The sequence below is a fragment of the Pimephales promelas genome, chromosome 1 (genome assembly GCF_988280905.1).
Source record: "Pimephales promelas chromosome 1, fPimPro1.hap1.1, whole genome shotgun sequence".
NCBI classification, from domain to species: Eukaryota; Metazoa; Chordata; class Actinopteri; order Cypriniformes; family Leuciscidae; genus Pimephales; species Pimephales promelas.
This window is the reverse complement of record NC_142769.1, coordinates 24,081,120-24,108,081: the sequence shown is the minus strand read 5'-3', so window position 1 is coordinate 24,108,081 and position 26,962 is coordinate 24,081,120. Positions and strand designations below refer to the sequence as shown.

The 26,962-nt window shown below is 41.7% G+C and overlaps 1 protein-coding gene across 3 annotated transcripts in view; it reads left to right on the top strand.

Moving 5' to 3' along the window:
* Positions 1 to 26,962, top strand: part of dpy19l3 (dpy-19 like C-mannosyltransferase 3) — a 141,762-nt gene that overhangs the window by 64,938 nt on the left and 49,862 nt on the right. The window lies entirely within an intron of this gene.

The following is a 26,962-nucleotide window of genomic DNA, read 5'->3' as shown; positions in this document are numbered from 1 at the left end:
TCCCAAAACTCTGGATTCTGATAGAGGGCCATGAGACTTAGACCTGAGTGCAAAAATGGAGGCTCTAGCCCCTTCCAGAGCTGAGATATCGAAACTCAAAAATTCGGCCCGAAAAAACAACAACAGTGGTACCCCTTACGTTTTTTTTTTTTCGGGCGAAAAATTAAGTTTCTCCAATCTCCTCAAAACTCTGGATTCTGATAGAGGGCCATGAGACTTAGACCTGAGTGCAAAAATGGAGGCTCTAGCCCCTTCCAGAGCTGAGATATCGAAACTCAAAAATTCGTCCCGAAAAAAAACGACAGTGGTACCCCTTACGTTTTTTTTTTTCGGGCGAAAAATTAAGTTTCTCCAATCTTCCCAAAACTCTGGATTCTGATAGAGGGCCATGAGACTTAGACCTGAGTGCAAAAATGGAGGCTCTAGCCCCTTCCAGAGCTGAGATATCGAAACTCAAAAATTCGGCCCGAAAAAAAAAACGACAGTGGTACCCCTTACGTTTTTTTTTTCGGGCGAAAAATTAAGTTTCTCCAATCTTCCCAAAACTCTGGATTCTGATAGAGGGCCATGAGACTTAGACATGAGTGCAAAAATGGAGGCTCTAGCCCCTTCCAGAGCTGAGATATCGAAACTCAAAAATTCGGCCCGAAAAAAAACCGACAGTGGTACCCCTTACGTTTTTTTTTTTCGGGCGAAAAATTAAGTTTCTCCAATCTTCCGAAAACTCTGGATTCTGATAGAGGGCCATGAGACTTAGACCTGAGTGCAAAAATGGAGGCTCTAGCCCCTTCCAGAGCTGAGATATCGAAACTCAAAAATTCGGCCCGAAAAAAAAAACGACAGTGGTACCCCTTACGTTTTTTTTTTTCGGGCGAAAAATTAAATTTCTCCAATCTTCCCAAAACTCTGGATTCTGATAGAGGGCCATGAGACTTAGACCTGAGTGCAAAAATGGAGGCTCTAGCCCCTTCCAGAGCTGAGATATCGAAACTCAAAAATTCGGCCCGAAAAAAAAAAAAACGACAGTGGTACCCCTTTCGTTTTTTTTTTTTTTCGGGCTAAAAATTAAGTTTCTCCAATCTCCTCAAAACTCTGGATTCTGATAGAGGGCCATGAGACTTAGACCTGAGTGCAAAAATGGAGGCTCTAGCCCCTTCCAGAGCTGAGATATCGAAACTCAAAAATTCGGCCCGAAAAAAAAACGACAGTGGTACCCCTTGTGTTTTTTTTTTTCGGGCGAAAAATTAAGTTTCTCCAATCTTCCCAAAACTCTGGATTCTGATAGAGGGCCATGAGACTTACACCTGAGTGCAAAAATGGAGGCTCTAGACCCTTCCAGAGCTGAGATATCGAAACTCAAAAATTTGACCCGAAAAAAAAAACGACAGTGGTACCCCTTTCGTTTTTTTTTTTTTTTCGGGCTAAAAATTAAGTTTCTCCAATCTTCCCAAAACTCTGGATTCTGATAGAGGGCCATGAGACTTACACCTGAGTGCAAAAATGGAGGCTCTAGCCCCTTCCAGAGCTGAGATATCAAAACTCAAAAATTCGGCCCGAAAAAAAAAACGACAGTGGTACCCCTTACGTTTTTTTTTTTCGGGCGAAATATTAAGTTTCTCCAATCTCCCCAAAACTCTGGATTCTGATAGAGGGCCATGAGACTTAGACCTGAGTGCAAAAATGAGGCTCTAGACCCTTCCAGAGCTGAGATATCGAAACTCAAAAATTCGGCCCAAAAAAAAACGACAGTGGTACCCCTTACGTTTTTTTTTTTCGGGCGAAAAATTAAGTTTCTCCAATCTTCCCAAAACTCTGGATTCTGATAGAGGGCCATGAGACTTACACCTGAGTGCAAAAATGGAGGCTCTAGACCCTTCCAGAGCTGAGATATCGAAACTCAAAAATTTGACCCAAAAAAAAAAACGACAGTGGTACCCCTTTCGTTTTTTTGTTTTTTTTTTCGGGCTAAAAATTAAGTTTCTCCAATCTCCTCAAAACTCTGGATTCTGATAGAGTGCCATGAGACTTAGACCTGAGTGCAAAAATTGAGGCTCTAGCCCCTTCCAGAGCTGAGATATCAAAACTCAAAAATTCGGCCCGCAAAGAAAACGACAGTGGTACCCCTTACGTTTTTTTTTTTCGGGCGAAAAATTAAGTTTCTCCAATCTTCCCAAAACTCTGGATTCTGATAGAGGGCCATGAGACTTAGACCTGAGTGCAAAAATGGAGGCTCTAGCCCCTTCCAGAGCTGAGATATCGAAACTCAAAAATTCGGCCCGAAAAGAAAACGACAGTGGTACCCCTTACGTTTTTTGTTTTTTTTTTCGGGCGAAAAATTAAGTTTCTCCAATCTTCCCAAAACTCTGGATTCTGATAGAGGGCCATGAGACTTAGACCCGAGTGCAAAAATGGAGGCTCTAGACCCTTCCAGAGCTGAGATATCGAAACTCAAAAATCCGGCCCGAAAAAAAAAAACGACAGTGGTACCCCTTACGTTTTTTTTTTTCGGGCGAAAAATTAAGTTTCTCCAATCTTCCCAAAACTCTGGATTCTGATAGAGGGCCATGAGACTTAGACCTGAGTGCAAAAATGGAGGCTCTAGACCCTTCCAGAGCTGAGATATCGAAACTCAAAAATTCGGCCCGAAAAGAAAACGACAGTGGTACCCCTTACGTTTTTTGTTTTTTTTTTCGGGCGAAAAATTAAGTTTCTCCAATCTTCCCAAAACTCTGGATTCTGATAGAGGGCCATGAGACTTAGACCCGAGTGCAAAAATGGAGGCTCTAGACCCTTCCAGAGCTGAGATATCGAAACTCAAAAATCCGGCCCGAAAAAAAAAAACGACAGTGGTACCCCTTACGTTTTTTTTTTTTCGGGCGAAAAATTAAGTTTCTCCAATCTTCCCAAAACTCTGGATTCTGATAGAGGGCCATGAGACTTAGACCTGAGTGCAAAAATGGAGGCTCTAGACCCTTCCAGAGCTGAGATATCGAAACTCAAAAATTCGGCCCGAAAAAAAAAAACGACAGTGGTACCCCTTACGTTTTTTTTTTTTCGGGCGAAATATTAAGTTTCTCCAATCTTCCCAAAACTGGATTCTGATAGAGGGCCATGAGACTTAGACCTGAGTGCAAAAATGAGGCTCTAGCCCCTTCCAGAGCTGAGATATCGAAACTCAAAAATTCGGCCCGAAAAAAAACCGACAGTGGTACCCCTTACGTTTTTTTTTTTTCGGGCGAAAAATTAAGTTTCTCCAATCTTCCGAAAACTCTGGATTCTGATAGAGGGCCATGAGACTTAGACCTGAGTGCAAAAATGGAGGCTCTAGCCCCTTCCAGAGCTGAGATATCGAAACTCAAAAATTCGGCCCGAAAAAAAAAACGACAGTGGTACCCCTTACGTTTTTTTTTTTCGGGCGAAAAATTAAATTTCTCCAATCTTCCCAAAACTCTGGATTCTGATAGAGGGCCATGAGACTTAGACCTGAGTGCAAAAATGGAGGCTCTAGCCCCTTCCAGAGCTGAGATATCGAAACTCAAAAATTCGGCCCGAAAAAAAAAAAAACGACAGTGGTACCCCTTTCGTTTTTTTTTTTTTTTTCGGGCTAAAAATTAAGTTTCTCCAATCTCCTCAAAACTCTGGATTCTGATAGAGGGCCATGAGACTTAGACCTGAGTGCAAAAATGGAGGCTCTAGCCCCTTCCAGAGCTGAGATATCGAAACTCAAAAATTCGGCCCGAAAAAAAAACGACAGTGGTACCCCTTGTGTTTTTTTTTTTTTCGGGCGAAAAATTAAGTTTCTCCAATCTTCCCAAAACTCTGGATTCTGATAGAGGGCCATGAGACTTACACCTGAGTGCAAAAATGGAGGCTCTAGACCCTTCCAGAGCTGAGATATCGAAACTCAAAAATTTGACCCGAAAAAAAAAACGACAGTGGTACCCCTTTCGTTTTTTTTTTTTTTTCGGGCTAAAAATTAAGTTTCTCCAATCTCCTCAAAACTCTGGATTCTGATAGAGGGCCATGAGACTTAGACCTGAGTGCAAAAATTGAGGCTCTAGCCCCTTCCAGAGCTGAGATATCAAAACTCAAAAATTCGGCCCGAAAAAAAAAAACGACAGTGGTACCCCTTACGTTTTTTTTTTTCGGGCGAAATATTAAGTTTCTCCAATCTCCCCAAAACTCTGGATTCTGATAGAGGGCCATGAGACTTAGACCTGAGTGCAAAAATGAGGCTCTAGACCCTTCCAGAGCTGAGATATCGAAACTCAAAAATTCGGCCCAAAAAAAAACGACAGTGGTACCCCTTACGTTTTTTTTTTTCGGGCGAAAAATTAAGTTTCTCCAATCTTCCCAAAACTCTGGATTCTGATAGAGGGCCATGAGACTTAGACCTGAGTGCAAAAATGGAGGCTCTAGCCCCTTCCAGAGCTGAGATATCGAATCTAAAAAAATTCGGCCCGAAAAAAAACGACAGTGGTACCCCTTACGTTTTTTTTTTTTCGGGCGAAAAATTAAGTTTCTCCAATCTTCCCAAAACTCTGGATTCTGATAGAGGGCCATGAGACTTAGACCTGAGTGCAAAAATGGAGGCTCTAGCCCCTTCCAGAGCTGAGATATCGAAACTCAAAAAATCGTCCCGAAAAAAAACGACAGTGGTACCCCTTACGTTTTCTTTTTTCGGGCGAAAAATTAAGTTTCTCCAATCTTCCCAAAACTCTGGATTCTGATAGAGGGCCATGAGACTTAGACCTGAGTGCAAAAATGGAGGCTCTAGGCCCTTCCAGAGCTGAGATATCGAAACTCAAAAATTCGCCCCGAAAAAAAAAACGACAGTGGTACCCCTTTCGTTTTTTTTTTTTTTTTTCGGGCTAAAAATTAAGTTTCTCCAATCTCCCCAAAACTCTGGATTCTGATAGAGGGCCATGAGGCTTAGACCTGAGTGCAAAAATGGAGGCTCTAGCCCCTTCCAGAGCTGAGATATCGAAACTCAAAAATTCGTCCCGAAAAAAAACGACAGTGGTACCCCTTACGTTTTCTTTTTTCGGGCGAAAAATTAAGTTTCTCCAATCTTCCCAAAACTCTGGATTCTGATAGAGGGCCATGAGACTTAGACCTGAGTGCAAAAATGGAGGCTCTAGCCCCTTCCAGAGCTGAGATATCGAAACTCAAAAATTCGGCCCGAAAAAACAACAACAGTGGTACCCCTTACGTTTTTTTTTTTTCGGGCGAAAAATTAAGTTTCTCCAATCTCCTCAAAACTCTGGATTCTGATAGAGGGCCATGAGACTTAGACCTGAGTGCAAAAATGGAGGCTCTAGCCCCTTCCAGAGCTGAGATATCGAAACTCAAAAATTCGTCCCGAAAAAAAACGACAGTGGTACCCCTTACGTTTTTTTTTTTCGGGCGAAAAATTAAGTTTCTCCAATCTTCCCAAAACTCTGGATTCTGATAGAGGGCCATGAGACTTAGACCTGAGTGCAAAAATGGAGGCTCTAGCCCCTTCCAGAGCTGAGATATCGAAACTCAAAAATTCGGCCCGAAAAAAAAAACGACAGTGGTACCCCTTACGTTTTTTTTTTTCGGGCGAAAAATTAAGTTTCTCCAATCTTCCCAAAACTCTGGATTCTGATAGAGGGCCATGAGACTTAGACATGAGTGCAAAAATGGAGGCTCTAGCCCCTTCCAGAGCTGAGATATCGAAACTCAAAAATTCGGCCCGAAAAAAAACCGACAGTGGTACCCCTTACGTTTTTTTTTTTCGGGCGAAAAATTAAGTTTCTCCAATCTTCCGAAAACTCTGGATTCTGATAGAGGGCCATGAGACTTAGACCTGAGTGCAAAAATGGAGGCTCTAGCCCCTTCCAGAGCTGAGATATCGAAACTCAAAAATTCGGCCCGAAAAAAAAAACGACAGTGGTACCCCTTACGTTTTTTTTTTTCGGGCGAAAAATTAAATTTCTCCAATCTTCCCAAAACTCTGGATTCTGATAGAGGGCCATGAGACTTAGACCTGAGTGCAAAAATGGAGGCTCTAGCCCCTTCCAGAGCTGAGATATCGAAACTCAAAAATTCGGCCCGAAAAAAAAAAAACGACAGTGGTACCCCTTTCGTTTTTTTTTTTTTTTCGGGCTAAAAATTAAGTTTCTCCAATCTCCTCAAAACTCTGGATTCTGATAGAGGGCCATGAGACTTAGACCTGAGTGCAAAAATGGAGGCTCTAGCCCCTTCCAGAGCTGAGATATCGAAACTCAAAAATTCGGCCCGAAAAAAAAACGACAGTGGTACCCCTTGTGTTTTTTTTTTCGGGCGAAAAATTAAGTTTCTCCAATCTTCCCAAAACTCTGGATTCTGATAGAGGGCCATGAGACTTACACCTGAGTGCAAAAATGGAGGCTCTAGACCCTTCCAGAGCTGAGATATCGAAACTCAAAAATTTGACCCGAAAAAAAAAACGACAGTGGTACCCCTTTCGTTTTTTTTTTTTTTTCGGGCTAAAAATTAAGTTTCTCCAATCTCCTCAAAACTCTGGATTCTGATAGAGGGCCATGAGACTTAGACCTGAGTGCAAAAATTGAGGCTCTAGCCCCTTCCAGAGCTGAGATATCAAAACTCAAAAATTCGGCCCGAAAAAAAAAACGACAGTGGTACCCCTTACGTTTTTTTTTTTCGGGCGAAATATTAAGTTTCTCCAATCTCCCCAAAACTCTGGATTCTGATAGAGGGCCATGAGACTTAGACCTGAGTGCAAAAATGAGGCTCTAGACCCTTCCAGAGCTGAGATATCGAAACTCAAAAATTCGGCCCAAAAAAAAACGACAGTGGTACCCCTTACGTTTTTTTTTTTCGGGCGAAAAATTAAGTTTCTCCAATCTTCCCAAAACTCTGGATTCTGATAGAGGGCCATGAGACTTACACCTGAGTGCAAAAATGGAGGCTCTAGACCCTTCCAGAGCTGAGATATCGAAACTCAAAAATTTGACCCAAAAAAAAAAACGACAGTGGTACCCCTTTCGTTTTTTTGTTTTTTTTTTCGGGCTAAAAATTAAGTTTCTCCAATCTCCTCAAAACTCTGGATTCTGATAGAGTGCCATGAGACTTAGACCTGAGTGCAAAAATTGAGGCTCTAGCCCCTTCCAGAGCTGAGATATCAAAACTCAAAAATTCGGCCCGCAAAGAAAACGACAGTGGTACCCCTTACGTTTTTTTTTTTCGGGCGAAAAATTAAGTTTCTCCAATCTTCCCAAAACTCTGGATTCTGATAGAGGGCCATGAGACTTAGACCTGAGTGCAAAAATGGAGGCTCTAGCCCCTTCCAGAGCTGAGATATCGAAACTCAAAAATTCGGCCCGAAAAGAAAACGACAGTGGTACCCCTTACGTTTTTTGTTTTTTTTTTCGGGCGAAAAATTAAGTTTCTCCAATCTTCCCAAAACTCTGGATTCTGATAGAGGGCCATGAGACTTAGACCCGAGTGCAAAAATGGAGGCTCTAGACCCTTCCAGAGCTGAGATATCGAAACTCAAAAATCCGGCCCGAAAAAAAAAAACGACAGTGGTACCCCTTACGTTTTTTTTTTTTCGGGCGAAAAATTAAGTTTCTCCAATCTTCCCAAAACTCTGGATTCTGATAGAGGGCCATGAGACTTAGACCTGAGTGCAAAAATGGAGGCTCTAGACCCTTCCAGAGCTGAGATATCGAAACTCAAAAATTCGGCCCGAAAAGAAAACGACAGTGGTACCCCTTACGTTTTTTGTTTTTTTTTTCGGGCGAAAAATTAAGTTTCTCCAATCTTCCCAAAACTCTGGATTCTGATAGAGGGCCATGAGACTTAGACCCGAGTGCAAAAATGGAGGCTCTAGACCCTTCCAGAGCTGAGATATCGAAACTCAAAAATCCGGCCCGAAAAAAAAAAACGACAGTGGTACCCCTTACGTTTTTTTTTTTTCGGGCGAAAAATTAAGTTTCTCCAATCTTCCCAAAACTCTGGATTCTGATAGAGGGCCATGAGACTTAGACCTGAGTGCAAAAATGGAGGCTCTAGACCCTTCCAGAGCTGAGATATCGAAACTCAAAAATTCGGCCCGAAAAAAAAAAACGACAGTGGTACCCCTTACGTTTTTTTTTTTCGGGCGAAATATTAAGTTTCTCCAATCTTCCCAAAACTGGATTCTGATAGAGGGCCATGAGACTTAGACCTGAGTGCAAAAATGAGGCTCTAGACCCTTCCAGAGCTGAGATATCAAAACTCAAAATTCGGCCCGAAAAAAAAAACGACAGTGGTACCCCTTACGTTTTTTTTTTTCGGGCGAAAAATTAAGTTTCTCCAATCTTCCCAAAACTCTGGATTCTGATAGAGGGCCATGAGACTTACACCTGAGTGCAAAAATGGAGGCTCTAGACCCTTCCAGAGCTGAGATATCGAAACTCAAAAATTTGACCCGAAAATAAAACGACAGTGGTACCCCTTTCGTTTTTTTTTTTTTTTCGGGCTAAAAATTAAGTTTCTCCAATCTCCTCAAAACTCTGGATTCTGATAGAGGGCCATGAGACTTAGACCTGAGTGCAAAAATGGAGGCTCTAGACCCTTCCAGAGCTGAGATATCGAAACTCAAAAATTTGACCCAAAAAAAAAAAACGACAGTGGTACCCCTTTCGGTTTTTTTTTTTTTTTTTCGGGCTAAAAATTAAGTTTCTCCAATCTCCTCAAAACTCTGGATTCTGATAGAGGGCCATGAGACTTAGACCTGAGTGCAAAAATTGAGGCTCTAGCCCCTTCCAGAGCTGAGATATCAAAACTAAAAAATTCGGCCCGAAAAAAAAAACGACAGTGGTACCCCTTACGTTTTTTTTTTTCGGGCGAAAAATTAAGTTTCTCCAATCTTCCCAAAACTCAGGATTCTGATAGAGGGCCATGAGACTTAGACCTGAGTGCAAAAATGGAGGCTCTAGACCCTTCCAGAGCTGAGATATCGAAACTCAAAAATTCGGCCCAAAAAAAAAACGACAGTGGTACCCCTTACGTTTTTTTTTTTCGGGCGAAATATTAAGTTTCTCCAATCTTCCCAAAACTGGATTCTGATAGAGGGCCATGAGACTTAGACCTGAGTGCAAAAATGAGGCTCTAGACCCTTCCAGAGCTGAGATATCGAAACTCAAAAATTCGGCCCAAAAAAAAAACGACAGTGGTACCCCTTACGTTTTTTTTTTTCCGGGCGAAAAATTAAGTTTCTCCAATCTTCCCAAAACTCTGGATTCTGATAGAGGGCCATGAGACTTACACCTGAGTGCAAAAATGGAGGCTCTAGACCCTTCCAGAGCTGAGATATCGAAACTCAAAAATTTGACCCAAAAAAAAAAACGACAGTGGTACCCCTTTCGTTTTTTTTTTTTTTTTTCGGGCTAAAAATTAAGTTTCTCCAATCTCCTCAAAACTCTGGATTCTGATAGAGGGCCATGAGACTTAGACCTGAGTGCAAAAATTGAGGCTCTAGCCCCTTCCAGAACTGAGATATCGAAACTCAAAAATTCGGCCCAAAAAAAAAACGACAGTGGTACCCCTTACGTTTTTTTTTTTTCGGCCGAAAAATTAAGTTTCTCCAATCTTCCCAAAACTCTGGATTCTGATAGAGGGCCATGAGACTTAGACCTGAGTGCAAAAATGGAGGCTCTAGGCCTTTCCAGAGCTGAGATATCGAAACTCAAAAATTCGGCCCGAAAAAAAAACGACAGTGGTACCCCTTACGTTTTTTGTTTTTTTTTCGGGCGAAAAATTAAGTTTCTCCAATCTTCCCAAAACTCTGGATTCTGATAGAGGGCCATGAGACTTAGACCTGAGTGCAAAAATGGAGGCTCTAGCCCCTTCCAGAGCTGAGATATCGAAACTCAAAAATTCGGCCCGAAAAAAAAACGACAGTGGTACCCCTTACGTTTTTTTTTTTCGGGTGAAAAATTAAGTTTCTCCAATCTTCCCAAAACTCTGGATTCTGATAGAGGGCCATGAGACTTAGACCTGAGTGCAAAAATGGAGGCTCTAGGCCCTTCCAGAGCTGAGATATCGAAACTCAAAAATTCGGCCTGAAAAAAAAAACGACAGTGGTACCTAGGGCTGGGCGATATATCGAATATGTACGATGTATCGTTATATTTTTTGAAACGATATGGAATGAGGCAATACCGTTTATATCGATACAGTAGTTTGATATGAGCACATCTGAAAAATAGCGGAGGTTGCAGTGTGAGCTGCTGCAGTGAAAGTAGCTAGGCTACGTAGTACAATTTGTCCTAAACATGACACAAGCTTATATTAATTGCGTCAAAATCACTTTGATATAGTTAACAAGTTTAAGGCAGCTTGCCGCCCTGTCAAATGCTCTGACAGACACTGTTGCTGACTGACAGATATACTTACGCTGTTTAATGCGTTTGAGATGTGGTGCTTTCCTCAGTGCTCAACTTACATTTCACATATTCTCCATCTGTAAATGTTAGAAAGTAAAGCAAATATGTCCATTTCACAACAAATATGTCCATGTCAGAAGAGGACGAGCTTCTGCAAGTGAATCTCCGCTAAAATTCATGCTTCCTTGAACGAGCGCCGGCGCGCGCATGCGCGTGAATAGTACTACGTAGTACGCAATAATTCTGACTAAAATAAACATATTGCTAAAATATTTGTTTTTGGAGAAAATAAATGTGCCATATGTGGAATTTTAAACCTACAAGTATATATTTTTAATGAAAGTGAAAGTGATTATAATGGGGTAATCAAATGCAGGCTAATATAATTAGTTTGTGCTTTTGTTTTTGTTTTTATTTTCATTTTTAGTTTAGCTTTTAGTCAATATAAAAACAAAAGCTTTTTGCACATAATATATTGCATAGTCTATATTATATTTGTTTCCATATCCTTCAATATCAACATTGTTTGTAGGATATCATTGGGCCGAATGTGAATATACTGTATATATATATATATAAATATATATATATATTTAATATAAAGATTTTCTTTATCTAAATAGAAAACGTAGAAAGTACCGAGATATATATCGTATATCGCCATTTGACCAAAAAATATCGAGATATGATTTTTTGGCCATATCGCCCAGCCCTAGTGGTACCCCTTACGTTTTTTTTTTTCGGGCGAAAAATTAAGTTTCTCCAATCTTCCCAAAACTCTGGATTCTGATAGAGGGCCATGAGACTTAGACCTGAGTGCAAAAATGGAGGCTCTAGCCCCTTCCAGAGCTGAGATATCGAAACTCAAAAATTCGGCCCGAAAAGAAAACGACAGTGGTACCCCTTACGTTTTTTTTTTTTCGGGCGAAAAATTAAGTTTCTCCAATCTTCCCAAAACTCTGGATTCTGATAGAGGGCCATGAGACTTAGACCTGAGTGCAAAAATGGAGGCTCTAGACCCTTCCAGAGCTGAGATATCGAAACTCAAAAATTCGGCCCGAAAAAAAAAACGACAGTGGTACCCCTTACGTTTTTTTTTTTCGGGCGAAAAATTAAGTTTCTCCAATCTTCTCAAAACTCTGGATTCTGATAGAGAGCCATGAGACTTAGACCTGAGTGCAAAAATGGAGGCTCTAGCCCCTTCCAGAGCTGAGAAATCGAAACTCAAAAATTCGGCCCGAAAAAAAAAAACGACAGTGGTACCCCTTACGTTTTTTTTTTTTTTTTCGGGCGAAAAATTAATTTTCTCCAATCTTCCCAAAACTCTGGATTCTGATAGAGGGCCATGAGACTTAGACCTGAGTGCAAAAATGGAGGCTCTAGACCCTTCCAGAGCTGAGATATAGAAACTCAAAAATTCGGCCCGAAAAAAAAAAAACGACAGTGGTACCCCTTACGTTTTTTTTTTTTTCGGGCGAAAAATTAAGTTTCTCCAATCTTCCCAAAACTCTCGATTCTGATAGAGGGCCATGAGACTTAGACCTGAGTGCAAAAATGGAGGCTCTAGACCCTTCCAGAGCTGAGATATCGAAACTCAAAAATTTGACCCGAAAAAAAAAACGACAGTGGTACCCCTTTCGTTTTTTTTTTTTTTCGGGCTAAAAATTAAGTTTCTCCAATCTCCTCAAAACTCTGGATTCTGATAGAGGGCCATGAGACTTAGACCTGAGTGCAAAAATGGAGGCTCTAGCCCCTTCCAGAGCTGAGATATCGAAACTCAAAAATTCGGCCCGAAAAAAAAATGACAGTGGTACCCCTTACGTTTTTTTTTTTCAGGCGAAAAATTAAGTTTCTCCAATCTTCCCAAAACTCTGGATTCTGATAGAGGGCCATGAGACTTAGACCTGAGTGCAAAAATGGAGGCTCTAGACCCTTCCAGAGCTGAGATATCGAAACTCAAAAATTCGGCCCGAAAAAAAAAAACGACAGTGGTACCCCTTACGTTTTTTTTTTTCGGGCGAAAAATTAAGTTTCTCCAATCTTCTCAAAACTCTGGATTCTGATAGAGGGCCATGAGACTTAGACCTGAGTGCAAAAATGGAGGCTCTAGCCCCTTCCAGAGCTTAGATATCGAAACTCAAAAATTCGGCCCGAAAAAAAAACGACAGTGGTACCCCTTACGTTTTTTTTTTTTTTCGGGCGAAAAATTAAGTTTCTCCAATCTTCCCAAAACTCTGGATTCTGATAGAGGGCCATGAGACTTAGACCTGAGTGCAAAAATGGAGGCTCTAGCCCCTTCCAGAGCTGAGATATCGAAACTCAAAATTTCGGCCCGAAAAAAAAACGACAGTGGTACCCCTTACGTTTTTTTTTTTTCGGGCTAAAAATTAAGTTTCTCCAATCTTCCCAAAACTCTGGATTCTGATAGAGGGCCATGAGACTTAGACCTGAGTGCAAAAATGGAGGCTCTAGCCCCTTCCAGAGCTGAGATATCGAAACTCAAAAATTCGGCCCGAAAAAAAAACGACAGTGGTACCCCTTGCGTTTTTTTTCGGGCGAAAAATTAAGTTTCTCCAATCTTCCCAAAACTCTGGATTCTGATAGAGGGCCATGAGACTTACACCTGAGTGCAAAAATGGAGGCTCTAGACCCTTCCAGAGCTGAGATATCGAAACTCAAAAATTCGGCCCGAAAAAAAAAAACCGACAGTGGTACCCCTTATGTTTTTTTTTTGGGCGAAAAATTAAGTTTCTCCAATCTTCCCAAAACTCTGGATTCTGATAGAGGGCCATGAGACTTAGACCTGAGTGCAAAAATGGAGGCTCTAGCCCCTTCCAGAGCTGAGAAATCGAAACTCAAAAATTCGGCCCGAAAAAAAAACGACAGTGGTACCCCTTACGTTTTTTTTTTTCGGGCGAAAAATTAAGTTTCTACAATCTTCCCAAAACTCTGGATTCTGATAGAGGGCCATGAGACTTAGACCTGAGTGCAAAAATGGAGGCTCTAGCCCCTTCCAGAGCTGAGATATCGAAACTCAAAAATTGGGCCCGAAAAAAAAAACGACAGTGGTACCCCTTACGTTTTTTTTTTTTTTGGGTGAAAAATTAAGTTTCTCCAATCTTCCCAAAACTCTGGATTCTGATAGAGGGCCATGAGACTTAGACCTGAGTGCAAAAATGGAGGCTCTAGTCCCTTCCAGAGCTGAGATATCGAAACTCAAAAATTGGGCCCGAAAAAAAAACGACAGTGGTACCCCTTACGTTTTTTTTTTGGGCGAAAAATTAAGTTTCTCCAATCTTCCCAAAACTCTGGATTCTGATAGAGGGCCATGAGACTTAGACCTGAGTGCAAAAATGAAGGCTCTAGCCCCTTCCAGAGCTGAGATATCGAAACTCAAAAATTGGGCCCGAAAAAAAAAACGACAGTGGTACCCCTTACGTTTTTTTTTTTGGGCGAAAAATTAAGTTTCTCCAATCTTCCCAAAACTCTGGATTCTGATAGAGGGCCATGAGACTTAGACCTGAGTGCAAAAATGGAGGCTCTAGCCCCTTCCAGAGCTGAGATATCGAAACTCAAAAATTGGGCCCGAAAAAAAAACGACAGTGGTACCCCTTACGTTTTTTTTTTTGGGCGAAAAATTAAGTTTCTCCAATCTTCCCAAAACTCTGGATTCTGATAGAGGGCCATGAGACTTAGACCTGAGTGCAAAAATTGAGGCTCTAGCCCCTTCCAGAGCTGAGATATCGAAACTCAAAAATTGGGCCCGAAAAAAAAACGACAGTGGTACCCCTTACGTTTTTTTTTTTTTTGGGCGAAAAATTAAGTTTCTCCAATCTTCCCAAAACTCTGGATTCTGATAGAGGGCCATGAGACTTAGACCTGAGTGCAAAAATGGAGGCTCTAGCCCCTTCCAGAGCTGAGATATCGAAACTCAAAAATTGGGCCCGGAAAAAAAACGACAGTGGTACCCCTTACGTGTTTTTTTTTTGGGCGAAAAATTAAGTTTCTCCAATCTTCCCAAAACTCTGGATTCTGATAGAGGGCCATGAGACTTAGACCTGAGTGCAAAAATGGAGGCTCTAGCCCCTTCCAGAGCTGAGATATCGAAACTCAAAAATTGGGCCCGAAAAAAAAACGACAGTGGTACCCCTTACGTTTTTTTTTCTTGGGCGAAAAATTAAGTTTCTCCAATCTTCCCAAAACTCTGGATTCTGATAGAGGGCCATGAGACTTAAACCTGAGTGCAAAAATGGAGGCTCTAGCCCCTTCCAGAGCTGAGATATCGAAACTCAAAAATTGGGCCCGAAAAAAAAAACGACAGTGGTACCCCTTACGTTTTTTTTTTTTGGGCGAAAAATTAAGTTTCTCCAATCTTCCCAAAACTCTGGATTCTGATAGAGGGCCGTGAGACTTAGACCTGATTGCAAAAATGGAGGCTCTAGCCCCTTCCAGAGCTGAGATATCGAAACTCAAAAATTGGGCCCGGAAAAAAAACGACAGTGGTACCCCTTACGTGTTTTTTTTTGGGCGAAAAATTAAGTTTCTCCAATCTTCCCAAAACTCTGGATTCTGATAGAGGGCCATGAGACTTAGACCTGAGTGCAAAAATGGAGGCTCTAGCCCCTTCCAGAGCTGAGATATCGAAACTCAAAAATTGGGCCCGAAAAAAAAACGACAGTGGTACCCCTTACGTTTTTTTTTCTTGGGCGAAAAATTAAGTTTCTACAAATCTTCCCAAAACTCTGGATTCTGATAGAGGGCCATGAGACTTAAACCTGAGTGCAAAAATGGAGGCTCTAGCCCCTTCCAGAGCTGAGATATCGAAACTCAAAAATTCGACCCGAAAAAAAAAACGACAGTGGTACCCCTTCCTTTTTTTTTTTTGGGGCGAAAAATTAAGTTTCTCCAATCTTCCCAAAACTCTGGATTCTGATAGAGGGCCATGAGACTTAGACCTGAGTGCAAAAATGGAGGCTCTAGCCCCTTCCAGAGCTGAGATATCGAAACTCAAAAATTGGGCCCGAAAAAAAAAAACGACAGTGGTACCCCTTACGTTTTTTTTGGGGGGGCGAAAAATTAAGTTTCTCCAATCTTCCCAAAACTCTGGATTCTGATAGAGGGCCATGAGACTTAATCCTGAGTGCAAAAATGGAGGCTCTAGCCCCTTCCAGAGCTGAGATATCGAAACTCAAAAATTGGGCCCGAAAAAAAAACGACAGTGGTACCCCTTACGTTTTTTTTTTTTGGGCGAAAAATTAAGTTTCTCCAATCTTCCCAAAACTCTGGATTCTGATAGAGGGCCATGAGACTTTGACCTGAGTGCAAAAATGGAGGCTCTAGCCCCTTCCAGAGCTGAGATATCGAAACTCAAAAATTGGGCCCGAAAAAAAAACGACAGTGGTACCCCTTACGTTTTTTTTTTGGGCGAAAAATTAAGTTTCTCCAATCTTCCCAAAACTCTGGATTCTGATAGAGGGCCATGAGACTTAGACCTGAGTGCAAAAATTGAGGCTCTAGCCCCTTCCAGAGCTGAGATATCGAAACTCAAAAATTGGGCCCGAAAAAAAAACGACAGTGGTACCCCTTACGTTTTTTTTTTTTTTGGGCGAAAAATTAAGTTTCTCCAATCTTCCCAAAACTCTGGATTCTGATAGAGGGCCATGAGACTTAGACCTGAGTGCAAAAATGGAGGCTCTAGCCCCTTCCAGAGCTGAGATATCGAAACTCAAAAATTGGGCCCGAAAAAAAAAACGACAGTGGTACCCCTTACGTTTTTTTTTTTTGGGGCGAAAAATTAAGTTTCTTCAATCTTCCCAAAACTCTGGATTCTGATAGAGGGCCGTGAGACTTAATCCTGAGTGCAAAAATGGAGGCTCTAGCCCCTTCCAGAGCTGAGATATCGAAACTCAAAAATTGGGCCCGAAAAAAAAAACGACAGTGGTACCCCTTACGTTTTTTTTTTTTGGGCGAAAAATTAAGTTTCTCCAATCTTCCCAAAACTCTGGATTCTGATAGAGGGCCATGAGACTTAATCCTGAGTGCAAAAATGGAGGCTCTAGCCCCTTCCAGAGCTGAGATATCGAAACTCAAAAATTGGGCCCGAAAAAAAAACGACAGTGGTACCCCTTACTTTTTTTTTTTTTTGGGCGAAAAATTAAGTTTCTCCAATCTTCCCAAAACTCTGGATTCTGATAGAGGGCCATGAGACTTTGACCTGAGTGCAAAAATGGAGGCTCTAGCCCCTTCCAGAGCTGAGATATCGAAACTCAAACATTGGGCCCGAAAAAAAAACGACAGTGGTACCCCTTACGTTTTTTTTTTTTTGGGCGAAAAATTAAGTTTCTCCAATCTTCCCAAAACTCTGGATTCTGATAGAGGGCCATGAGACTTAGACCTGAGTGCAAAAATGGAAGCTCTAGCCCCTTCCAGAGCTGAGATATCGAAACTCAAAAATTGGGCCCGAAACCCTTACGTTTTTTTTTTTTGGGCGAAAAATTAAGTTTCTCCAATCTTCCCAAAACTCTGGATTCTGATAGAGGGCCATGAGACTTAATCCTGAGTGCAAAAATGGAGGCTCTAGCCCCTTCCAGAGCTGAGATATCGAAACTCAAAAATTGGGCCCGAAAAAAAAACGACAGTGGTACCCCTTACTTTTTTTTTTTTTGGGCGAAAAATTAAGTTTCTCCAATCTTCCCAAAACTCTGGATTCTGATAGAGGGCCATGAGACTTTGACCTGAGTGCAAAAATGGAGGCTCTAGCCCCTTCCAGAGCTGAGATATCGAAACTCAAACATTGGGCCCGAAAAAAAAACGACAGTGGTACCCCTTACGTTTTTTTTTTTGGGCGAAAAATTAAGTTTCTCCAATCTTCCCAAAACTCTGGATTCTGATAGAGGGCCATGAGACTTAGACCTGAGTGCAAAAATGGAGGCTCTAGCCCCTTCCAGAGCTGAGATATCGAAACTCAAAAATTGGGCCCGAAAAAAAAAACGACAGTGGTACCCCTTACGTTTTTTTTTTGGGCGAAAAATTAAGTTTCTCCAATCTTCCCAAAACTCTGGATTCTGATAGAGGGTCATGAGACTTAGACCTGAGTGCAAAAATGGAGGCTCTAGCCCCTTCCAGAGCTGAGATATCGAAACTCAAAAATTGGGCCCAAAAAAAAAAACGACAGTGGTACCCCTTACGTTTTTTTTTTTTTTGGGCGAAAAATTAAGTTTCTCCAATCTTCCCAAAACTCTGGATTCTGATAGAGGGCCATGAGACTTGGACCTGAGTGCAAAAATGAAGGCTCTAGCCCCTTCCAGAGCTGAGATATCGAAACTCAAAAATTGGGCCCGAAAAAAAAACGACAGTGGTACCCCTTACGTTTTTTTTGGGGGGCGAAAAATTAAGTTTCTCCAATCTTCCCAAAACTCTGGATTCTGATAGAGGGCCATGAGACTTAGACCTGAGTGCAAAAATTGAGGCTCTAGCCCCTTCCAGAGCTGAGATATCGAAACTCAAAAATTGGGCCCGAAAAAAAAACGACAGTGGTACCCCTTACGTTTTTTTTTTTTTGGGCGAAAAATTAAGTTTCTCCAATCTTCCCAAAACTCTGGATTCTGATAGAGGGCCATGAGACTTAGACCTGAGTGCAAAAATGGAGGCTCTAGCCCCTTCCAGAGCTGAGATATCGAAACTCAAAAATTGGGCCCGAAAAAAAAAACGACAGTGGTACCCCTTACGTTTTTTTTTTTGGGGCGAAAAATTAAGTTTCTCCAATCTTCCCAAAACTCTGGATTCTGATAGAGGGCCATGAGACTTAATCCTGAGTGCAAAAATGGAGGCTCTAGCCCCTTCCAGAGCTGAGATATCGAAACTCAAAAATTGGGCCCGAAAAAAAAACGACAGTGGTACCCCTTACTTTTTTTTTTTTTGGGCGAAAAATTAAGTTTCTCCAATCTTCCCAAAACTCTGGATTCTGATAGAGGGCCATGAGACTTTGACCTGAGTGCAAAAATGGAGGCTCTAGCCCCTTCCAGAGCTGAGATATCGAAACTCAAAAATTGGGCCCGAAAAAAAAACGACAGTGGTACCCCTTACGTTTTTTTTTTTGGGCGAAAAATTAAGTTTCTCCAATCTTCCCAAAACTCTGGATTCTGATAGAGGGTCATGAGACTTAGACCTGAGTGCAAAAATGGAGGCTCTAGCCCCTTCCAGAGCTGAGATATCGAAACTCAAAAATTGGGCCCGAAAAAAAAAACGACAGTGGTACCCCTTACGTTTTTTTGTTTTTTTTTCGGGCGAAAAATTAAGTTTCTCCAATCTTCCCAAAACTCTGGATTCTGATAGAGGACCATGAGACTTAGACCTGGGTGCAAAAATGGAGGCTCTAGCCCCTTCCAGAGCTGAGATATCGAAACTCAAAAATTGGGCCCGAAAAAAAAAACGACAGTGGTACCCCTTACGTTTTTTTTTTTTGGGCGAAAAATTAAGTTTCTCCAATCTTCCCAAAACTCTGGATTCTGATAGAGGGCCATGAGACTTAGACCTGAGTGCAAAAATGGAGGCTCTAGTCCCTTCCAGAGCTGAGATATCGAAACTCAAAAATTGGGCCCGAAAAAAAAAAACGACAGTGGTACCCCTTACGTTTTTTTTTTTTTGGGCGAAAAATTAAGTTTCTCCAATCTTCCCAAAACTCTGGATTCTGATAGAGGGCCATGAGACTTAGACCTGAGTGCAAAAATGGAGGCTCTAGCCCCTTCCAGAGCTGAGATATCGAAACTCAAAAATTGGGCCCGAAAAAAAAACGACAGTGGTACCCCTTACGTTTTTTTTTTTTGGGCGAAAAATTAAGTTTCTCCAATCTTCCCAAAACTCTGGATTCTGATAGAGGGCCATGAGACTTAGACCTGAGTGCAAAAATGGAGGCTCTAGCCCCTTCCAGAGCTGAGATATCGAAACTCAAAAATTCGGCCCGAAAAAAAAACGACAGTGGTACCTCTTACGTTTTTTTTTTTTGGGCGAAAAATTAAGTTTCTCCAATCTTCCCAAAACTCTGGATTCTGATAGAGGGCCATGAGACTTAGACCTGAGTGCAAAAATGGAGGCTCTAGTCCCTTCCAGAGCTGAGATATCGAAACTCAAAAATTGGGCCCGAAAAAAAAACGACAGTGGTACCCCTTACGTTTTTTTTTTGGGCGAAAAATTAAGTTTCTCCAATCTTCCCAAAACTCTGGATTCTGATAGAGGGCCATGAGACTTAGACCTGAGTGCAAAAATGGAGGCTCTAGCCCCTTCCAGAGCTGAGATATCGAAACTCAAAAATTGGGCCCGAAAAAAAAACGACAGTGGTACCCCTTACGTTTTTTTTTTTTTGGGCGAAAAATTAAGTTTCTCCAATCCTCCCAAAACTCTGGATTCTGATAGAGGGCCATGAGACTTAGACCTGAGTGCAAAAATGGAGGCTCTAGCCCCTTCCAGAGCTGAGATATCGAAACTCAAAAATTGGGCCCGAAAAAAAAAACGACAGTGGTACCCCTTACGTTTTTTTTTTTGGGCGAAAAATTAAGTTTCTCCGATCTTCCCAAAACTCTGGATTCTGATAGAGGGCCATGAGACTTAGACCTGATTGCAAAAATGGAGGCTTTAGCCCCTTCCAGAGCTGAGATATCGAAACTCAAAAATTGGGCCCGGAAAAAAAACGACAGTGGTACCCCTTACGTGTTTTTTTTTTTGGGCGAAAAATTAAGTTTCTCCAATCTCCTCAAAACTCTGGATTCCGATAGAGGGCCATGAGACTTAGACCTGAGTGCAAAAATGGAGGCTCTAGCCCCTTCCAGAGCTGAGATATCGAAACTCAAAAATTGGGCCCGAAAAAAAAAAACGACAGTGGTACCCCTTACGTTTTTTTTTTTGGGCGAAAAATGAAGTTTCTCCAATCTTCTCAAAACTCTGGATTCTGATAGAGGGCCAAGAGACTTAGACTTGAGTGCAAAAATGGAGACTCTAGCCCCTTCCAGAGCTGAGATATCGAAACGCAAAAATTGGGCCCGAAAAAAAAACGACAGTGGTACCCCTTACGTTTTTTTTTTTTTGGGCGAAAAATTACGTTTCTCCAATCTTCCCAAAACTCTGGATTCTGATAGAGGGCCATGAGACTTAGACCTGAGTGCAAAAATGGAGGCTCTAGCCCCTTCCAGAGCTGAGATATCGAAACTCAAAAATTGGGCCCAAAAAAAAAAACGACAGTGGTACCCCTTACGTTTTTTTTTCTTGGGCGAAAAATTAAGTTTCTCCAATCTTCCCAAAACTCTGGATTCTGATAGAGGGCCATGAGACTTAGACCTGATTGCAAAAATGGAGGCTTTAGCCCCTTCCAGAGCTGAGATATCGAAACTCAAAAATTGGGCCCGGAAAAAAAACGACAGTGGTACCCCTTACGTGTTTTTTTTTTGGGCGAAAAATTAAGTTTCTCCAATCTCCTCAAAACTCTGGATTCTGATAGAGGGCCATGAGACTTAGACCTGAGTGCAAAAATGGAGGCTCTAGCCCCTTCCAGAGCTGAGATATCGAAACTCAAAAATTGGGCCCGAAAAAAAAAAAACGACAGTGGTACCCCTTACGTTTTTTTTTTTTGGGCGAAAAATTAAGTTTCTCCAACCTTCTCAAAACTCTGGATTCTGATAGAGGGCCAAGAGACTTAGACTTGAGTGCAAAAATGGAGACTCTAGCCCCTTCCAGAGCTGAGATATCGAAACGCAAAAATTGGGCCCGAAAAAAAAACGACAGTGGTACCCCTTACGTTTTTTTTTTTTTGGGCGAAAAATTAAGTTTCTCCAATCTTCCCAAAACTCTGGATTCTGATAGAGGGCCATGAGACTTAGACCTGAGTGCAAAAATGGAGGCTCTAGCCCCTTCCAGAGCTGAGATATCGAAACTCAAAAATTGGGCCCGAAAAAAAAAACGACAGTGGTACCCCTTACGTTTTTTTTTCTTGGGCGAAAAATTAAGTTTCTCCAATCTTCCCAAAACTCTGGATTCTGATAGAGGGCCATGAGACTTAGACCTGATTGCAAAAATGGAGGCTTTAGCCCCTTCCAGAGCTGAGATATCGAAACTCAAAAATTGGGCCCGGAAAAAAAACGACAGTGGTACCCCTTACGTGTTTTTTTTTTGGGCGAAAAATTAAGTTTCTCCAATCTCCTCAAAACTCTGGATTCTGATAGAGGGCCATGAGACTTAGACCTGAGTGCAAAAATGGAGGCTCTAGCCCCTTCCAGAGCTGAGATATCGAAACTCAAAAATTGGGCCCGAAAAAAAAAAAACGACAGTGGTACCCCTTACGTTTTTTTTTTTTGGGCGAAAAATTAAGTTTCTCCAACCTTCTCAAAACTCTGGATTCTGATAGAGGGCCAAGAGACTTAGACTTGAGTGCAAAAATGGAGACTCTAGCCCCTTCCAGAGCTGAGATATCGAAACGCAAAAATTGGGCCCGAAAAAAAAACGACAGTGGTACCCCTTACGTTTTTTTTTTTTTGGGCGAAAAATTAAGTTTCTCCAATCTTCCCAAAACTCTGGATTCTGATAGAGGGCCATGAGACTTAGACCTGAGTGCAAAAATGGAGGCTCTAGCCCCTTCCAGAGCTGAGATATCGAAACTCAAAAATTGGGCCCGAAAAAAAAAACGACAGTGGTACCCCTTACGTTTTTTTTTCTTGGGCGAAAAATTAAGTTTCTCCAATCTTCCCAAAACTCTGGATTCTGATAGAGGGCCATGAGACTTAATCATGAGTGCAAAAATGGAGGCTCTAGCCCCTTCCAGAGCTGAGATATCGAAACTCAAAAATTGGGCCCGAAAAAAAAACGACAGTGGTACCCCTTACTTTTTTTTTTTTTGGGCGAAAAATTAAGTTTCTCCAATCTTCCCAAAACTCTGGATTCTGATAGAGGGCCATGAGACTTTGACCTGAGTGCAAAAATGGAGGCTCTAGCCCCTTCCAGAGCTGAGATATCGAAACTCAAAAATTGGGCCCGAAAAAAAAACGACAGTGGTACCCCTTACGTTTTTTTTTTTGGGCGAAAAATTACGTTTCTCCAATCTTCCCAAAACTCTGGATTCTGATAGAGGGCCATGAGACTTAGACCTGAGTGCAAAAATGGAGGCTCTAGCCCCTTCCAGAGCTGAGATATCGAAACTCAAAAATTGGGCCCGAAAAAAAAAACGACAGTGGTACCCCTTACGTTTTTTTTTTTTGGGCGAAAAATTAAGTTTCTCCAATCTTCCCAAAACTCTGGATTCTGATAGAGGGCCATGAGACTTTGACCTGAGTGCAAAAATGGAGGCTCTAGCCCCTTCCAGAGCTGAGATATCGAAACTCAAAAATTGGGCCCGAAAAAAAAAACGACAGTGGTACCCCTTACGTTTTTTTTTTTTTGGGCGAAAAATTAAGTTTCTCCAATCTTCCCAAAACTCTGGATTCTGATAGAGGGCCATGAGACTTAGACCTGAGTGCAAAAATTGAGGCTCTAGCCCCTTCCAGAGCTGAGATATCGAAACTCAAAAATTGGGCCCGAAAAAAAAAACGACAGTGGTACCCCTTACGTTTTTTTTTCTTGGGCGAAAAATTAAGTTTCTCTAATCTTCCCAAAACTCTGGATTCTGATAGAGGGCCATGAGACTTAAACCTGAGTGCAAAAATGGAGGCTCTAGCCCCTTCCAGAGCTGAGATATCGAAACTCAAAAATTCGACCCGAAAAAAAAAACGACAGTGGTACCCCTTTCGTTTTTTTTTTTATTTTGGGCAAAAAATTAAGTTTCTCCAATCTTCCCAAAACTCTGGATTCTGATAGAGGGCCATGAGACTTTGACCTGAGTGCAAAAATGGAGGCTCTAGCCCCTTCCAGAGCTGAGATATCGAAACTCAAAAATTGGGCCCGAAAAAAAAACGACAGTGGTACCCCTAACGTTTTTTTTTTTTTGGGCGAAAAATTAAGTTTCTCCAATCTTCCCAAAACTCTGGATTCTGATAGAGGGCCATGAGACTTAGACCTGAGTGCAAAAATGGAGGCTCTAGCCCCTTCCAGAGCTGAGATATCGAAACTCAAAAATTGGGCCCGAAAAAAAAAAACGACAGTGGTACCCCTTACGTTTTTTTTTTTTGGGGCGAAAAATTAAGTTTCTCCAATCTTCCCAAAACTCTGGATTCTGATAGAGGGCCATGAGACTTAGACCTGAGTGCAAAAATGGAGGCTCTAGCCCCTTCCAGAGCTGAGATATCGAAACTCAAAAATTGGGCCCGAAAAAAAAACGACAGTGGTACCCCTTACGTTTTTTTTTTTTTGGGCGAAAAATTAAGTTTCTCCAATCTTCCCAAAACTCTGGATTCTGATAGAGGGCCATGAGACTTAGACCTGAGTGCAAAAATGGAGGCTCTAGCCCCTTCCAGAGCTGAGATATCGAAACTCAAAAATTGGGCCCGAAAAAAAAACGACAGTGGTACCCCTTACGTTTTTTTTTTTTTGGGCGAAAAATTAAGTTCCTCCAATCTTCCCAAAACTCTGGATTCTGATAGAGGGCCATGAGACTTAAACCTGAGTGCAAAAATGGAGGCTCTAGCCCCTTCCAGAGCTGAGATATCGAAACTCAAAAATTGGGCCCGAAAAAAAAACGACAGTGGTACCCCTTACGTTTTTTTTTTTTGGGCGAAAAATTAAGTTTCTCCAATCTTCCCAAAACTCTGGATTCTGATAGAGGGCCATGAGACTTAGACCTGAGTGCAAAAATGGAGGCTCTAGCCCCTTCCAGAGCTGAGATATCGAAACTCAAAAATTGGGCCCGAAAAAAAAACGACAGTGGTACCCCTTACGTTTTGTTTTTTTTTGGGCGAAAAATTAAGTTTCTCCAATCTTCCCAAAACTCTGGATTCTGATAGAGGGCCATGAGACTTAAACCTGAGTGCAAAAATGGAGGCTCTAGCCCCTTCCAGAGCTGAGATATCGAAACTCAAAAATTGGGCCCGAAAAAAAAAAACGACAGTGGTACCCCTTACGTTTTTTTTTTTTGGGCGAAAAATTAAGTTTCTCCAATCTTCTCAAAACTCTGGATTCTGATAGAGGGCCAAGAGACTTAGACTTGAGTGCAAAAATGGAGACTCTAGCCCCTTCCAGAGCTGAGATATCGAAACGCAAAAATTGGGCCCGAAAAAAAAACGACAGTGGTACCCCTTACGTTTTTTTTTTTTTTTGGGCGAAAAATTAAGTTTCTCCAATCTTCCCAAAACTCTGGATTCTGATAGAGGGCCATGAGACTTAGACCTAAGTGCAAAAATGGAGGCTCTAGCCCCTTCCAGAGCTGAGACATCGAAACTCAAAAATTGGGCCCGAAAAAAAAAACGACAGTGGTACCCCTTACGTTTTTTTTTCTTGGGCGAAAAATTAAGTTTCTCCAATCTTCCCAAAACTCTGGATTCTGATAGAGGGCCATGAGACTTAAACCTGAGTGCAAAAATGGAGGCTCTAGCCCCTTCCAGAGCTGAGATATCGAAACTCAAAAATTCGACCCGAAAAAAAAAACGACAGTGGTACCCCTTTCGTTTTTTTTTTTTTTTGGGCAAAAAATTAAGTTTCTCCAATCTTCCCAAAACTCTGGATTCTGATAGAGGGCCATGAGACTTTGACCTGAGTGCAAAAATGGAGGCTCTAGCCCCTTCCAGAGCTGAGATATCGAAACTCAAAAATTGGGCCCGAAAAAAAAACGACAGTGGTACCCCTAACGTTTTTTTTTTTTTGGGCGAAAAATTAAGTTTCTCCAATCTTCCCAAAACTCTGGATTCTGATAGAGGGCCATGAGACTTAGACCTGAGTGCAAAAATGGAGGCTCTAGCCCCTTCCAGAGCTGAGATATCGAAACTCAAAAATTGGGCCCGAAAAAAAAAACGACAGTGGTACCCCTTACGTTTTTTTTTTTGGGGCGAAAAATTAAGTTTCTCCAATCTTCCCAAAACTCTGGATTCTGATAGAGGGCCATGAGACTTAGACCTGAGTGCAAAAATGGAGGCTCTAGCCCCTTCCAGAGCTGAGATATCGAAACTCAAAAATTGGGCCCGAAAAAAAAACGACAGTGGTACCCCTTACGTTTTTTTTTTTTGGGCGAAAAATTAAGTTTCTCCAATCTTCCCAAAACTCTGGATTCTGATAGAGGGCCATGAGACTTAGACCTGAGTGCAAAAATGGAGGCTCTAGCCCCTTCCAGAGCTGAGATATCGAAACTCAAAAATTGGGCCCGAAAAAAAAACGACAGTGGTACCCCTTACGTTTTGTTTTTTTTTTGGGCGAAAAATTAAGTTTCTCCAATCTTCCCAAAACTCTGGATTCTGATAGAGGGCCATGAGACTTAAACCTGAGTGCAAAAATGGAGGCTCTAGCCCCTTCCAGAGCTGAGATATCGAAACTCAAAAATTGGGCCCGAAAAAAAAAACGACAGTGGTACCCCTTACGTTTTTTTTTTTTGGGCGAAAAATTAAGTTTCTCCAATCTTCTCAAAACTCTGGATTCTGATAGAGGGCCATGAGACTTAGACCTGAGTGCAAAAATGGAGGCTCTAGCCCCTTCCAGAGCTGAGATATCGAAACTCAAAAATTGGGCCCGAAAAAAAAACGACAGTGGTACCCCTTACGTTTTTTTTTTTTTGGGCGAAAAATTAAGTTTCTCCAATCTTCCCAAAACTCTGGATTCTGATAGAGGGCCATGAGACTTAGACCTGAGTGCAAAAATGGAGGCTCTAGCCCCTTCCAGAGCTGAGATATCGAAACTCAAAAATTGGGCCCGAAAAAAAAACGACAGTGGTACCCCTTACGTTTTTTTTTTTTTTGGGCGAAAAATTAAGTTTCTCCAATCTTCCCAAAACTCTGGATTCTGATAGAGGGCCATGAGACTTAAACCTGAGTGCAAAAATGGAGGCTCTAGCCCCTTCCAGAGCTGAGATATCGAAACTCAAAAATTGGGCCCGAAAAAAAAACGACAGTGGTACCCCTTACGTTTTTTTTTTTTGGGCGAAAAATTAAGTTTCTCCAATCTTCCCAAAACTCTGGATTCTGATAGAGGGCCATGAGACTTAGACCTGAGTGCAAAAATGGAGGCTCTAGCCCCTTCCAGAGCTGAGATATCGAAACTCAAAAATTGGGCCCGAAAAAAAAACGACAGTGGTACCCCTTACGTTTTGTTTTTTTTTTTGGGCGAAAAATTAAGTTTCTCCAATCTTCCCAAAACTCTGGATTCTGATAGAGGGCCATGAGACTTAAACCTGAGTGCAAAAATGGAGGCTCTAGCCCCTTCCAGAGCTGAGATATCGAAACTCAAAAATTGGGCCCGAAAAAAAAAACGACAGTGGTACCCCTTACGTTTTTTTTTTTTGGGCGAAAAATTAAGTTTCTCCAATCTTCTCAAAACTCTGGATTCTGATAGAGGGCCAAGAGACTTAGACTTGAGTGCAAAAATGGAGACTCTAGCCCCTTCCAGAGCTGAGATATCGAAACGCAAAAATTGGGCCCGAAAAAAAAACGACAGTGGTACCCCTTACG